At 38.0% G+C, this 16,842-nt stretch overlaps 1 long non-coding RNA gene across 1 annotated transcript; it reads left to right on the top strand.

Annotated features, from left to right (window-relative positions):
* Positions 1 to 269: 269 nt before the first annotated feature.
* On the top strand, positions 270 to 943 carry LOC113982537. Its single transcript, XR_003538791.2, has 2 exons — positions 270 to 338; positions 680 to 943. It is a non-coding gene; the product is annotated as an uncharacterized LOC113982537 (long non-coding RNA).
* The last annotated feature ends 15,899 nt before the right edge of the window (positions 944 to 16,842 follow it).

The raw sequence follows: 16,842 nt of genomic DNA, 5'->3' as shown, positions 1-16,842 counted from the left end.
AAGACTGAAAGAAACTGCTGTTTTTCTATTTTAAGGATTACTAGTTCATCTTAGATTACTAGTTCATCTTTAATTTATGCCATTAAAACTGGGAATAGTATGGAAGAATAAAAATGTAGCTGTGTGTAATTAAAAAAAAATAAGAACAACCAACAAACAACTCAGCCTTAGGTAAGGAATTGGACTTGCTAACAGGAACTTAAAAAAATAAAATCTCTTTTTAAAATCTATTATCCATTTTGACTAGTGTTTCTTTCCCCAAAGGGTGTTATTCTTTCAAGTTTTGAAGTGAAGCCACTGGTAGTAGTTTCAGTAAGAGAATTTTGCCCTGCTACTAGGTAAGTAAAAAGAAAAGCTGTCTTTATTCTTGTTTCTATGGGGTTTTTTCCAGTTTTGATAACAGTGGGACTATTCATATGGTTAAGAGCATAACTGAATCAGGCTCTCAGTTTACTGTTACTGTTTGTATATCAAACAAAAATATTTCATATATACTTTCTGCCACTTCTACTAGTACTTTAACCTTTACAGTTGTCTAGTTCATTTATTACAGTAGGTGTGAATTTCTATTATCTGAGAAAAACTACCTGATGTTCACATTCTTTGATAATCAGGCTGCACCACAACAAGTTGCTTCACGTTCCACTGGAAGCTTTTTATTTTATTTTTATTTTTATAGGTGCAAAAGACAACTTCTAGTTGACACAAGCTTTGCACAACTCCTGACTCAGTCTGGTGGGACTCTGCCTGTGAGACGAGATGGAACACTTGCTGCTCAAGCACCATGAAGCTACTGGGTTGAATTTGTTTGACACAGACAGGGACACAGAGTCAGACCTGTACATCATTAATTCAGCCACCAGCAGCTAACTTTACCCCTGCATTCAACCAGCTCTGATCACTGAGCTCACTGATCACAATTAAAAAGGTTTATTTTGAAAAATGTCGCTATTTTTTTTAAAACACTTAGAGATGTATAAGTGTACATTATCTCTTCTGAACTCACAATTCATGAAAGGATTTCAGAAGATCAGACCTACAAGTAAACTTATAGTTCCTTCTTGAGTTTGATTATATTATAGTTTGAGATCAAGGGTACAGTCTTGCTTTGAACTCATGTAGTAAATAAACTTGAAAAAACCCTCACTGTAATTAGTTTTTTTCCCTTACCCATAACATTGTCTGCAGGATTAGGCTCAATGTAGTAATTTATTGAGTACTTATGCAAGTTGCTGAGCCCTCTGAGCTCCCACAGATGTCAGCTGGATTTGAATACTGATGGCTGAATTAAGTATCACAAGGATATTAAAAGCAGGGTTTATAAATCACTCCTTTCCCTTGTTACTGATAGTAGTTATTGCCACTTATCATATTGAGTATTTCTTTATTTAACCTGAAATAGTCACTGAATTCACAGATAGATTTACATCTGACATTGTGTTAATGAAGAACTATCTTATGAAAAAAGATAACTGTCTTATAAGAAGCCGTGTAAACCACCCATACTACTTCTATCAGATGAAAGTAAAAAGGAATTAGGCAACCTGTTCCTTAATTTTCAAATAAAAATGACCTCTCTCAAAATTGATGGAGAAATAAATAATCATGGGAATCACGAGGAAAGCTTATTTTATGACTTTTCTTTTTAATGTTGACTAGGAAGGAAATAAATGTTAATGATAAAAAAATGTTAAGTAGACTTGATAATAGCTTATACATATATTTATAAACACATAGTAATTAATTTTAAGGAGAAAAATCAGCAATTCCCCAATATTGCAGATATTTGAATATTATTTTTTTTAATTTTTTTTATTTAAAATTTTAAATTGGTTGAGCTAAGACATGCTAATTATACTCATAAGAGATATATTAATTTTGAACCCACATTCTAAAGTGACTGTAAATAAACACCTAATGTGGTGTTTGCCTTGTTTACTTTTAAATGGTGACTTCAGATAAAATATTTTGGGGATAGTCTGGTTGTTCAGCCCAGAAAAGAGAGGCTAGAAAGGAGCAAAAGGAACAAGTATTTGACAGTCTGTTCACTGTAGTTTATTCTACTGAGGCTTAACATGTGGGACTTCTGGAATATTTTATTAACTTCAGTGGTAAGCAACCTCAGGTAGAGTTGAATTAGCAGAAACTAGATGGGTTAAACAAGAGAGAAAATAAATTGTCTCAAACTTTGATATTTCAGAATTTCAGCATAAGCTGAAGTTCCCAAGAGGCCAGGAAAGCATCCCCTCCCATCATTCCCTCCCCACCCACTGCCAGTTGACAGCACTTTCATGCATCTTATTCATGAATTATGAGCTGAAATATGTGAGGCAGTGACTCTTTAGAAGATGGAAATTAGAAGAGTGTCATGGAGGTTCATTGCACTAGGATCATTCTTAGGATCTGACCTTTTGTCTGCTTGCTTGCTTTGTAACTAGACTTCAGTGATAAATGCAAAAAAAGAAAAAAACCTAACTGCTCCACAAAATGATAAAAAAAATACCAACTACCCCACAAAACCCTGCCTTCTCTAATTCCAAACAAATATTTATGTCAGTGTTAAAACACATTCTACTCCTCTTTTTATTTTTTTTTCTACAGATGCTGTGAGACTTGATGGTAAGAGACTAAGAAGAACAGGTATCATTCGCATGCATGAATAGTTATAGGAACTCAAGCCCATCTTTACCCATGATCATTGGGAAATTGCTTGCTTACAGGGAAAAGTAACACCAACTCCATTACTAGTTGAAGCTTAACAGCAAAGCTTGATACATGTATGTGATGAATCTATCAAACGAGTAATTAAAAAGAATAAATATGAAAAATTACCACAACTGAGGTGATTTGATTGATACTGCAATTATTAATATTAATATTTGTTGATTAAATACTTTCCTCTAATTTCTGCAATTAGTAAAATGTACTTCTCACTGGAATTGATGCAATGATGGTACACGATTCAACATTGCATGCAAAGAGTTGTGGTCAACAGCTCACTGTCCACATGGAGACCAGTGGAGAGTGGTGTCTCTCAGGTGTCTGTACTGGGGCTGATACTGTTCGACATCTCAGTCAGTGACATGGACAGTGGGATCAAGGGCACCCTCAACAAGTTTGCTGATGACCCTAAGCTGAGTGGTGCAGTCACATACTGGAGAGAACAGATGTCATCCACAGGGACCTGGACAGCCTTGAGAGCCAGGCCTGTGCCAGCATCATAAAGTTCCACAAAGCAAAGTGCAAGGTCCTACACCTGTGTTGTGGCAATCCCAGACACACCTACAGGTTGGCTGGAGAAGTGATTGAGAGCAGCTCTTTGGAGAAAGACTTGGGTGTGATGGTTGATGAAAAACTCAACATGATCTGGAGTGTGTGCTCGCAGCCCAGAAAGCCAAACATGTCCTGGGCTGCATCCAAAGGAGTGTGGCCGGCAGGTGGGGGACGAGATTCACCCCCTCTACTCTGTGCTTGTGAGACCCCACCTGGAGTACTGGGGACAGTTCTGGTGCCCCCAACATAAAGAAATGGAACTGTTGGAGGAAGTCCAGAGGAGGGCCAAGAAGTTGGTAAGAGGACTGAAGCACCTCCCCAGCAAAGAAAACAGGATGAGAGAGTTGTCTGTTCAGCCTAGTGAAGGTTGCATGTAGCCCTCATAGCAAACTTCCAGTATCTGAAGGGGGCCTGCAGGAAGAAGGATAGGGACTGTAGTGACAGGACAAGAAATAATGGTACAAATTGAAAGAGAAGAAATTCAGGTTACATATTAGGAAGAAATTTTTCACTGTGAGGGTGGTTAGACGCTGGAACAGGTTGTCCAGCAAGGCTATGGATTCCCTAACCTTGGCAGTGTTCAAAGCCAGGTTGGATAAAGCCTTGAGCAATCTGGTCTAGTGGCAGGGAGAGTTGGGACTAGATAATCTTTAAGGTTCATTCCAACCTCTTAGCATTCTATGATTGTAAGATTCTATGATACGACTTGCAAGAAGTAAAAGATAGTGATTGATTTCAGTGAACACTGCGCTTACAAATTGACTTGCACAGTATACATAAAAATTAACTACAGGCTGGAAGTTTTTCAGTTTGCAAATAATAATTAATTATAACCCTTTTGACTTGCAACTTGAAATGTAACCTTTAACTTTTTGATAACTTAAGACCCTAGGTCACAAATTAAAATACAAAGGTTTGTTCTATGAGTTTAAAGAAAATAACAAATCCGTATAACTCAGTTTACCAGGTGACTTTTGAGCATGCAGCATTTTCTGACAGCTAATTGAAAAACATCTGTGGACACAGACTTGGCAAAATGACTGTTGCTGCCTTCTGCGCCTTGATTTTAGGATTGACAGAGTGCTTGTAACACTTGGAAGGTTACCCCTACATTAATTGTTGCTTCAACGGGATCCTCTAACAGACTGTAAGTTAATATTCTCCCTGGCAGTGATTTATAAATGTGCTTTTCAGCAGAGATAATAATCTTATTAACTTTTGCACAAGATAATCATTGCTGCAGCAAGTAATTAATGAATTTTATGAGACTGTTGGATTCCTAACTGTCATGGGAGCTGCAGACTGCATGCACTTGGCAATGCATGCATCACCACATGATGACTAATGAGGCAAGGCAAAGAAATCAAAATTTTTTTCATTCCCTCAACATGTATTTGATGCATGATTGCAGATATAAAATCATTGATGTACTTGCCAAGTTTCCAGGATCTTGTAATGATTTATTCAGACTTCGACAATCAGGAGTAGGTCAATATTTTTAAGATGGTCAGATTCAAGGAGACTGGTTAATAGATAAGTAGAAGTATTGCTTGTAAGTAAAACATTGAATATATATTAAAAATGAAATTATTATTTACAGTTTGCATTTTTAGGTCACAGTTGTTCTCCTCTGAAGAAATAACTAATGACTATGGTTCAAAATCCCTAAACTCCATCTGACTGACTTTATAATGAGACAAATAAATTCGTAAGAGCTATAATTGAAAGAACCATGGCAATCTGAGAAAATAATACAAATGCCTCTCCAACTGTGGGTGGCATTTTATAAGAAAAAACTGTTTGAATATTTGTGAAACTTTACTTGTGTTCTGCATATAATGCAATCAATCAGGCCTATAAAATAAAAAATATATAATAAAAATATGTAATATAAAATATATAATAGAAAATAAAATATATAATAAATATCTGAGGAAGAGAACAAGGTAGCATGTCAAAATATAAAAGTATACTTAGAAAATTAAAATTAGTCTGGTAACATGACTTTCTATTTTTTTGACACATAAGAAGAAACATTTAGAATTATTTGGTTTATTTTTATGAGGTATCAGGTAAAGTTCAGGTTTGTTGTTGTGCATTAAATTTCTTCTCACGAGGTGTATATATTTTCTATGAAGTGTATTTTTAAATATATATTTCTCACAAAAGGGATTGTTTTTTCACCACTGTGGCCTTTGGAGACCCAGTAATTACATGATGATAGTCTTCTACCTTATGTACAGTATTTGACTTGTTGAAATAAGAGCTGAAGAATTAACTGTCACACACCTTACTATCACAGAATCTTCTGACTCACAAGGATGATTGAGCCCAACTCTTAAGTGAACAGCCTGTATAGGGATTGAACTCACAACCTAGGCATTATCAGTACCATGCTCTAACCAACTGAGCTAGTCTCAGGGTTGATAGTCTCTCACAGTATCCCTTAGGACAAAATGTTCAGCATGTAGCTGAATAACCGTGTTGTATATAATGGGTATGGAAATGGCTCATAGGTTGGGCAAAAGGACTTACAGTGAATAGGGTGACATCAGGCTGGTGATTGGTTGCTGGTGGGATTCCGCAGGTCCTGTGCTTAGGTCCTGTGCTTAGGTCCTGTGCTCTTCAACATCTTCATTAACGACTTGGACGCAGAACTCGAAGGAATACTAAGACTGCCAATGACACTAAAGTGGGAGGAGCTGTCAATCAGAGAGGTTCTGCAGAGAGACCTTGACAAATTAGAGAGCTGGGTAATCACCAACCGTATGAAGTTTAACAAGCGTAAGTGTTGGATTCTGCACCTCGGTTGGGGCAAACCTAGATCTGTGTATAGACTGGGAATGAGAGACTGGAGAACAGTGCCACGGAAAGGGATCTGGGGGTCCTGGTCGATGGCAAGTTGAATATGAGGCAGCCAGGAGGGCCAGCTCTGTTCTGGGGGGCGTCAGGCACAGTATCATCAGCCAATCGAGAAAGGTGATTGTCCTGCTCTATTCTGCACTGGTGCAGCCTCAGCTTGAGTCCTGTGTGCAGTTTTGGCACCATGATATAAAAAATCCATTGAACAACTGGAGAGTGTCCAAAGGAGGGCAATAAGGATGGTGAAAGGCCTGAAGAGGAAACCGTATGAGGAGTGGCTGAGGGCACTTGGTTTGTTCAGCTTGGAGAAGAGCAGACTGAGGGAAGACCCCATTGTGTCTCAACATTCTCATGACAGGAAGTGGAAGGGCATGCACAAATCTCTTCAGTCTTGTGACCAGTAACAGGACTTGAGGAAATGACATGAGACTGAGTCAGGGGAGGTTTAGGTTGGCTTAGTTTGGCTATTAGAAAAAAGATTTTCTCCGAGAGGGTGGTTGAGCACTGGAACAGGTTCCCCAGGGAAATGGCCATAGCACCAAGCCTGACGGAGTTCAAGAAGCATTTGGACTCTCAAGCACATGATGTGATTTTTGGGGTGTCCTGCTCAGGCCTATGAGTTGGACTCGATGACCCTGATGGATCCCTTCCAATTCAATATATTCTATGATTCTATGGTACTGTCTTATCTTTTTAGATAAAATTATGGTTTGAAAAGTTACTTGATGGACCTTTAACTGGAAGAGACATCTAAGTTGGCATCATAAACTAAAGCAAGTTCAGTATTTTCCTGCAAGTTCCTTCCTTTTCCACCTGCTCTTCTAGAGCAAAAAGCTATTGAGCTCCCCCCAAGGTATTTTTTTGTTAGGTGATTATGAGTGAGTGTTAAGTTAACCACCTTTCACAGAATCACGGAATCACAAAATATTTGGGACTGTAAGATAACTCTGGAGGTATTCTTGCCAAATCTCCTTGCTCAAACAGGGGCGCCTAGAGCCAGTTGCCCAGGACCGTGCCCAGATGGCTTTTGTATATCTACATAGATAGAGACTACATACACAACCTCTCTGAGGAACCTTTGTCAGTGCTTGGTTGTCTTTGCTGGGAAAAAGTGTTTGCTGATGATCATATGGAGTCTCTAGAGTTTCTGCGTGAGCCCATTGCTTCTGGTCCTGTCACTGGGAACCACTGAAACCACCACCTGGCTCCATCCTTCCCCTCCAGTGTTCAGATGCATGGGTAGGATATCCCTGAGCCTTCTGTTATCTGGGTTGAACAGTCACAGCTCTCTCACCCTCTCCTCACAAAAGAGATGCTCCATCCCTTAATCATCTCGGTGGCCCTTCATTGGACTCTGACAAGTGTTCCCATGCCTCTCTTTTACTGGGAAGCCCAGAACTGAATCCAACACTCCAGATGTGGCCTAGCCAGTGCTGAGCAGACAGGAAGGATCACCTTCCTCAACCTGCTGGTGATGCTTTGCCTCATGCAGCCCAGGGTACCATCAGCCTTCTTTGCAACAGGGGCACATTACTGACTCACATATATTGCACCTCTGGAGCTGTAATAACGTAGACACAAAATATCAGAGAACTGGATTTAACAAAATGTGTTAAAAGCGTGGTAGTTAATAATATTTCATTGTAATTATTGCACAAATAAGACTTAGTTTTGGGTTTCTGATTGTTTTGGCTGGAGTTCAGCCACTGGTTCCCACATTCAGAATGGGCACTGTGTTCAAGGAGACTCCTCAGTCATTTACTCTTGATATGTTTCAAAGATTCCAACCACTGCAGTAAATTCTTCCATCTGAGATAAGACGTTGTCAAAAAAGACATCAGCTTTCTCTCACACATATTTTCCTTTCATTTCACTAATTTCATACATCTGAATCCACCAAGAGTGTCAGAGCTGAATCCCCAAATGTGGAGGATTGGGTCTACTTCCTCACCAGATTTAGACTCATGTAATTAAATTATACATGTTAAAAAAATCATATAGTGGCTGTATTATATTTACACTCTTATCTGAGCACAACTGATATTGGATACTATAATGAAATCTAGAATTCAAACCTGCATGATGGTTATCATGTTAAAAAGTTTATAAAATAAATCTATCAAAAAACATGAAAATCAGGAAATGTCACTTATACTGTTCTTTAGGGACCAAAGCTTATACAGTAGCATTTCATGTCTCAGTTTCTCCCATGTTTTCCCTTCCATAATGACATTTGAATACCTCAGCCATTTTCAAAGAAAACAGAAGGAGAGATCGTTTAGTCTCTACAGATTCAGTAGGCAGCTGTAAGGAGGTGAAGAGGGCTTGTTGAGCCTCCACTGATAGCTAAATTTAATATTTAGTAGACTTTAGGCAAACTCAACCTCAAGACACAAGTAAACCACAAATCAGCATTTCTTCCTAGGACATTGTTTTTTTCAAGCAAGAGAGTGAGCTGCAGGGACCAGGTTGGACAATTAGACTTCCCCAAAAGGGAAAGCATGACCCCATCTTAAAAAAGGAAAATAAGGAAAACTTGGGAACTATAGGACAGTCAGTCTACACTGTAGACTGTACACAGGTGGCAAGATCATGGAAAAGATCCTCTGGGAAGCTATGCCAAGGCACATGAAAAATGAGGAGTTGATTAGTGACAGCCAACATAGTTTCACTAAGGGCAAATCACTCCTCACAAATTTGGTGACAAATTCTATGATGGGGTCACAGCAGCGGTGGTTGAATAAAGAGTGACTGATGTCAACTACCTGGACTCATGCAAAGCATTTGACACTGTCCCACACAAAATCCTTGTCTTTAATCTGGAAAGGCATGGATTTGACAGATGGACCACTCAGTGGATGGGGAATTGACTGGCTGGTCACACTCAAAGTGTTGTGGTCAATGGGTTGATGTCCAAGTGGGGCCCAGTGTCAAGTGGTGTTCCCCAGGGGTTGGTATTGAGACCAGTGCTGTTTAATGCCTTTTTTAGAGGCAAGGACAGTGAGATTGAGTGCACACTCAGCAGGTTTACTGACAAAACCAAGCTGTGTGGTGTGGTCACATGCTAGAGGGAAGGCATGTCATCCAGAGGGAACAGGACAGGTTTGAGGGGCCTATGTGAACATTGTGGAGTTCAATAAGGCCAAGAGCAAGGTCTGCACTCAGTCACAGCAATCTCAAGCACAAATACAGGTTGGGTGGAGAACGGATTGACAGCAGCTCTGAAAAGAGTGACTGTGGGGTGTTGGTGGATGAGAAGTTCAATGTGAGCTGGCAGTGTGTGTTTGCAGCCTGGAAAGCCAACTGTGTTCTGGGCTGCGTCAAAAGCAGCATTGGCAGCAGGTCGAGGGAGGTGATTCTGTCCCTCTACTCCACTCTGGTAAGACCCCACCTGGAGAACTTGGATCTCTGGCGCCTCCAATATAAGAAGGACTTAGACCTGTTGAAGCAAGCACAGAGGAGAGTCACAAAGATAATCACAGGGCTGGAGCATGGAGACAGGCTGAGAGAGCTGGGGCTGTTCAGCTTGGAGAAGAGAAAGCTCTGGGGATATCTTAGAGCCCCTTCCAGTACCTAAAGACTGGGCTACAAAAGAGCTGGAGAGGGAATTTTGACAAGGGCATAGAGTGATAGGATGAGGAGTGATGCCTTCGAACTGAAAGACGACAGGTTTATGTTAGATATTAGGACAAAATTCTTTACTGTGAGTGTGGTGGGGCCCTGGTAAAGGTTGCCCAGAGAAGCTGTGGATTCCCCACCCCTGGAAGTGTCAATGTGAGCTTGGATGGGGCTTTGAGCAACCTGATTTAGCAGAAAATGTCCCTGCCCACGACAGGGATTGGAATAAGATGATTAACTTCCCTTGCAACTCAAACTCTTGAGTCACTGGTTCTGACAATTAGTCTGTCTCATAATTCAAGGCATGTGACTAATGACTGGGAGCATGGTGGGGAGGAGGAGGGTTCAGATTCATAACACAAGGGATAACTTATCCTTTTTCAGGCAGATTTTTTTATATATAAACACTGATGGAAAAAAAGTATATATTACTGTAGAAGAAAGCTGTGCAGCCAGAGAGAGATAGATGAGCCAAAATTTGTTTATATTGAGGGCTGGCTGGCCTTTTCATCTGTATCTGAGTTTTATCCATTACCTTTATTTCACTGAGTTTTTCTGTTTTCCATTGGCTCTCATCAGTTCTTGCTGCTAATGAATACAACACTGAACTGGTCTATCCATCTGTAATACGTAGTATCTTAAAATTTTTTCTTTAATTTGCAAACCTAATTTTTTTTTTCTTTCTTTTGATTTCTGTACACCAGATAGAAGCATCATCTGATTTAGCTGCCCAGACTGCACTGGGGGAAAAAAAAAAGAGAGAAAGGAGTAAAACGATGTTTGTGAAGATCCTGTTGGTGTGTGTTTATGCTGTAATTTGTAGTTAATAAAAGAGTATAATAAAATAGAATAGGTTGGAGTAGAATATAAGAGAATAGTTCAGTGTGAAGGGGCCTATAATGATCTCCTAGTCCTACTGTCTGTGATATATATGATATGTATATATAGATATATATCGTATATATATAGTCTCTTTGCAACCAGAGACACTTGGAATGTACTTCTAACTTGACCAGTTCACTTTGTGAATTTGGAGTCCTTTCATGAACTCATGACAAGGTATGGGCATCTCACAAAAGTCAATAGTGGTGCTCATTCACCAGTAACAAAAATACCTGCTACATTTATGTGGAATTTTCCCTGACTGGCTGTGACTGTGTGGAACATTTTATAGCATGACACATATTTGTAAAGCTGCTGAAAACTAAAGAAGCAATTTGTTTGCACTCCTTTTACTTTACTCTCAACATTGCTGTTGAAGAAATGTTTAATTAACCTTTGCAGTTAATGTCAATGTTTTTATTACATTCTTCAGCTTCCCATGATGCCTAGTGAAAACTCTTGATTTCCTTCACTAGAGAGGCAGTGTGAAAAATTATGAATAAGACTGAAATGTGGAGTTTTTCCTGCCCAGTGGTAGACAAGCAGACCCCAATTTTTACTCTTTTTGATCTATAGTACAGTTGATGATGAGCTTGAGTTGCTTTCTTCTGCTTTTGTTTAACTGTCTGACCCATTCCTCATGTAAAAGCTGTTTTCCCCATACTCTGTCTTTCACTCTGTCTGATGAAGACTGTTCAGTCACAAAAGGCATGTTTGTAGACCTCTAATTCAGGAAAAATTAGTAAAATCATTGTTAAAAGATCTAACATAAAATAAATGGAAAGACTGCGTTCAGCTTTTAAATCAGATGTTCCTTCCCCTATGCACAGCACATTGTCCCCAAACCTCATCTTTGGGTTTATTTGTAGTTCTGTAAATTTATAGGACCAGAGGCTCCTATTTTTTAAAATAAAAAAGTACCTGTGTTTTCTGGCTAAAGAGAGGACCTAACTTCAATGGTTGAGATAGGCTCAATAGTTAAAATAGGCTGAATAATTAAAAAGAAGAGGACAGACACACTGTGACTACGTTTCAAGACCTACTTACCACTGTCCATAACTTGTTACTTTTTAGTAGCTTTATGAATTGCTTGTTGATTTAGTATCCTGTTTATATATCAGTGTTAAAAGGTACAACTATATCATCAGCACAGTTCGCAAACTTCATTGGAGACTCTTCAAAGCTATTGATTAGCTGCAGAAGGAGTCTTAAACGCATCTTGGATGAGTACATCTGTTCCTCTATGTTCATAACCTGTGCATAGCCAGTGCCTTACTCTGTCTACCACCTTCATACAGTTTCTTTGGATAAAGATATGCAGGCAGGCTGGCATATTTCATAAAACACAAATATCACTAAAATAATGGAAAAGATAGGACTTCGTATTCTGCTTCAATGCAAGATGTTGTAAAGCATCACCTGTGATTATGTCATGTTTGTATGTGCTCATATTTGTAGAAAGAAGTATTTGTTTATACCCCAGAAATTGACTTTTGAGGAGTTGATGTAACCCCTGTCCTGCTAACCTGATGTAAAGACAGACAAACAATAAGAACACATATCTCTTAAATTTATGGCACCTTTTGAAACTTAGGAATTCACAGTTACCTGTGTACTCTGCATTTCTAGAAGAATTTCAGAACAAGAACATAAAACTAAGTAAGATACATACATAATTTTCGGTTAGAAATAGACACTTGATCTTCAGTCTTCGTTTTTTCTGCTCAGTTCTTAGGAAATGGAGACTGATGTTTTTTCATGTCTCCTGCTAAAGTATACGTCTTACTAACTTTTGCTTGGGACAGAATTCATGGCTACACACAGTGTTCAAAACAGAATTACTGACTAGTGCTGCTAATTATATCTGTAGGTACAAACAAAGTTTACAAGCACTTGGAAGAGGAAAAAAATTTCAATAATTGTTTATAATGACTGAAAGATATTTTAAAATACCAGAACACTTTTATCTATTGATTGAAGAAAGTAAAAACTTCAAACAATTTAGTGTTTTTATGTAAACTCCACATATTTCTGAACATTTATTCCTTTTCGTATTCCAAGTATAAACTTTTGGCACTATTGCACAGAGAGGAAAGATGCATACTTGCTCTGGAAATTTCTCATCTGGGGAACATACTCTAAAGACATTCTTTTCATAGCTTCAGTATCAACAAGGGAATTGAGGAAGATAAAATTGAGGAGACAGGCATTTTTAAACTGTTTACTGAGATGCATACACGTATATAACCCAAGTGCTTTCCCCACTCCTCCAACTGAGACAATAGTCTTTCTGGGCTTTTATCTATCAAAATAGTAAGAAGTGGACTCAAGCCTCAAAAAGCATCCAGAAAAGGCCAGGCAATTTGTGTAGTTCAAAGGACATGGTTCAACTTAGAAAATAGGGTGACAATGATTCTGTGAGAAGTCTTGATATTCAAACTAATTCACTTCATCCTTTAACATTTAAAGAACAATTTGTATGTTTTTGTTTTTAAATTTATTTTTTTTTAGTGTATCTGTCCACTATTTGAGGTCAATAATCAAAAGAAATAATTACAAAGCTATTCTCGTATCTATCTGAATTTCTTCATCAGATTGGTTTGCCAAGGGTTCATGAAGAGTATACAGCCCAATATTTACACAAGAGAGACACAAATTCAAAGAAAAATTCAACCTGAAGGTTTCTTATTTCCTTGAATGTTCAGCTACATTCACTGAGCTGAGTTAGTAATCTTAGATTTCTGAATATCTACCACAAAATCTAATGAATTACAGGTGAGTTGCATGTTGAATAATGTTACTACTATAAAATGAAACACTGAAGGGCCCTCTTAATCAAATGACTCTATAATTTGTTGAAAATTTGGCATTAAAAAGCCAAATATTTTACCACTTAAGGGAAAAACAACCAACCACGCCCTGCCCTGCAAACCAAACAAATAAAAAACCTCTAAAAACCAACAAAAAATGCCTCATGCAATTTCCCCCTTCTGTCATATACCCCTGAAAGAGAAGTCAGAATTCACACTGTCTAACCAAGTCAAGAGCTAAATGTGTTTTTGTAACAGAAATCTGTATTTTTTAAATAACATATCTAATTGTCCAGTGTTTAAATTACTTGCTAATTAAATTTTATTTTTGAGATGGATTAAAAAAAATATTTGTATTATAATGAATCCAGTGTTTGGCATTTTAACCCACTGCTTTTAGTCAATATCTGAAATGCTTACAAGCACAGGTAAGAAGAATATGGTTGGTGCTCTAGAGTACCTTTTGAATGTCTAAACAGTAATCAATACTAAGAAATTAGGTATTGACTAAAATACTTTCATAATAAGTAATTATTGGTTTGCTCTTTTGAAAATTAGACATTTTCACTGTGGGATTAAAGAGCAAATATATGGTCACAAAATTAGACTCTGACCTTTTCATACAACTTTCTTCTTTCTATGAAATCAGTAGGTTTAAATATGGTTGCACAGCTGTATTGTACTCTAAACATCAATTTTTAATTATTTTAAGGTCAAGTTTGTAACATATGTGATTAGTACAATCCTTCAGAACACTGTTTTTGTTACAAGATTTTCAGCTTTCTCAGGTTACATTCCCAATACTGCTGACCTTCACAACATGGTGCCATTGTTGGTCAGCATTTCCCAAAGTATTCAATAGTTGTCCAATTACCGTTTTGCTGGTATCTTTAGTAAAACTTCCATGGACTCAGAAGGAACAGGGTTGGGTCAGCAAAGAGCAGTGCCGAAAATTGCCACTGGAAATAGCCATTGCCTATTTGGATGTTCTGGCCACTCATTTTGTCCACAGTTGACCCAGTCTAGGCTGAAACATTACAGGTGTCTCAGCCTGGAAGCTTGCAGCATACAAGCTTAGACTATTTTCCGTTTTCATGTTGGTAAGTTTTTGGTTTTCATAGTCAAAGTGAACATTTTAACTGTCAAAAAAAGAGTCCACTCATTTTTGTATTAAACTACAGATCTTTTACAGACACATACAAAAGTGGAATGAGTATGGGGAATTACTTTGGATATTTGCTGCTTTTCGTTGGTTTGTCAGTGGTAAGGGTTTATCATATCATGACAAGGTGTTCCATGCACATTGCTAGAAAAGCAATAAAATTGCTTCATATAGCTAGCAGGTGCCAACATTTCAGAAACGATCCTCAAATGAACTCTCTGATTGGTCTATTTCTATCATATGGTGCATTGCCAGCTCATTTGGCAAGGAGTAAGGGTCCACAGTGTTTGGCAAGAGGTAAGCTGTACCTTTAGACTTTGTCTAAAGGTGATATGGAAAATACTGTGGCATGGATTTCAATGGAAAAATTCAAATATGTTTTTAACAGAAACATGCTTTTCCAAGCCCTCCAATATAACTGAAATGAACAAGACCTAAATGTTTTGACAAGAAGTGAGTTAAAAAAAAGGGAATTATTTTTAATTTTTTAAATTTTTTTTCCTCATTGCTCCAACACACTGCATAATTCTGGGAGCTGTATTGAGTTGCTGTAGGACACACTGACTGCCCTGAATGCAATATGTCTATCACATTTAGTGCCATTGTCTGGGGACCTCGCTGGAGATACAGGACTCATCTGTTGCACAGAACAGCTGGGAAAGGCAGGGATGGTCACAGAAAAAGAGGTTGCAATAGTGGAAATGACTCCTGTAGCAGCAGCTTTATACTAATTTAAGAAGAATCAAGGGAATGTAGTAATTTTCTTAAACTCTTAGAATATAGTATGAGTGTTAGGTTTGAGAATTTATTGCTTTTACTGGTTTCAAATATGAAGAAGCATTAGAGCCGTGATGGTATATAGATTGGGGTCACCTCCTTATATCCAAGTTTTTCCACTAAGTTTCTTAGTCCCTGATCAGAATGTCCCAATACAGGATGCATCTGACTCTAAATATATGCATTGCCCTTTACCTAATATTGAAATTAATGTGACTATTGTCACCTACCACATTAAAGTACTTATGACCCAATATTTAAAACTCATAACTTCTCATGTTAATGTGGGAGGTGCCTCCTGTCAAACACGAATAGCTCAGGGAAGGTAACACATGCTGACTAAGTTGCATTCATAAGTAATGCAGAAATACTGAATTCACATTTCCTGCTTGAATGTCATAGCTTATCATCAGAAGAAGATAACCCTACTGAAGCTAATCCTTTGATACTTCTAGTGGCTTGCACCAGCATTAATTATTTATCTCTTGCAATAAGCATTTCCATAGCCATTTTTAACAAATCTGAGCAAATATGTCTGATTGGTTTGATGCAATTGCAAGCAAAATCGTAATGCACAATGTCAGTGTAATTCTCTGAAACACTGCTGACATTGGAGTCTATGAACCTATGAGTTTTTAACAAGGACATAGTTCCATTATTTACAGGATAAAATTTACAGGAGTTTGTCTCAGTTTTACAGCATCTATGTAGAGCATATGTTGAGTAAATTAATTCAGTGTATTCACAATGTGCACCAAGACAAGAGAAGCCTCTCTTTTTCTCCCTATTTTCTGCTGACACCCAAATAAAACCTGAAACCAAATTTCTGTATTAGGTGCCCAGCTTTTCAAAGCTTTTTCAAATGTTGTGTATTTACTTCTAGATGCCTGACCAATGCTTTCTGAAGTGGTTTGTAGCAAGGAAGTAAAATACTTCATATATGCTTATGCTTTGCATACTTGTACATATCTTGCCACTCCTCTGCAAAAAATATTCTGAATGAGTTACAAATGTAAAAAAAAAATACAATCAATTAATAAGTTAGTGAAAGCTTTATTTTATACTTAAGCAGGTGCTTTCTGCTGGAGTGATGTCTGTTAGTGAGTTCAGTGTTTATGCTTCTGTGCTGCTTTGAGCTGAGCACAGGCAGAAAAGGAACCGCAGCATAATTCAATAAGGAACCCCTAATTTGCTGAAGGCAGTATACTTGGAAGTGCCTGCTGAATGTCATGCTATGGAAACAGTGTTGTGGCATATGCGCAAACCAGTAATTGCCCACTATTTAATTTTGTTTAGTGTAAGCAAAGAAAATATAAGGTATCTTAGGTGTAAGATATTGTAAGATACTGTACTGTATTTACAGAAAGGCAGCCTGAGAGACAATTACAGGTGCTTGCACTGTATCTACTGGCCTTCTATTATTTTGGATATTTGCAGAGTTATTGGGATACTGTATTA

The sequence above is a fragment of the Pipra filicauda genome, unplaced genomic scaffold (assembly GCF_003945595.2).
Source record: "Pipra filicauda isolate LSUMZ 115617 unplaced genomic scaffold, ASM394559v2 scaffold15_size4787011_pilon, whole genome shotgun sequence".
In the NCBI taxonomy this organism is placed as follows: domain Eukaryota; kingdom Metazoa; phylum Chordata; class Aves; order Passeriformes; family Pipridae; genus Pipra; species Pipra filicauda.
The sequence above is the reverse complement of the archived record's forward strand: the minus strand, read 5'-3'. Positions and strand labels throughout refer to the sequence as shown.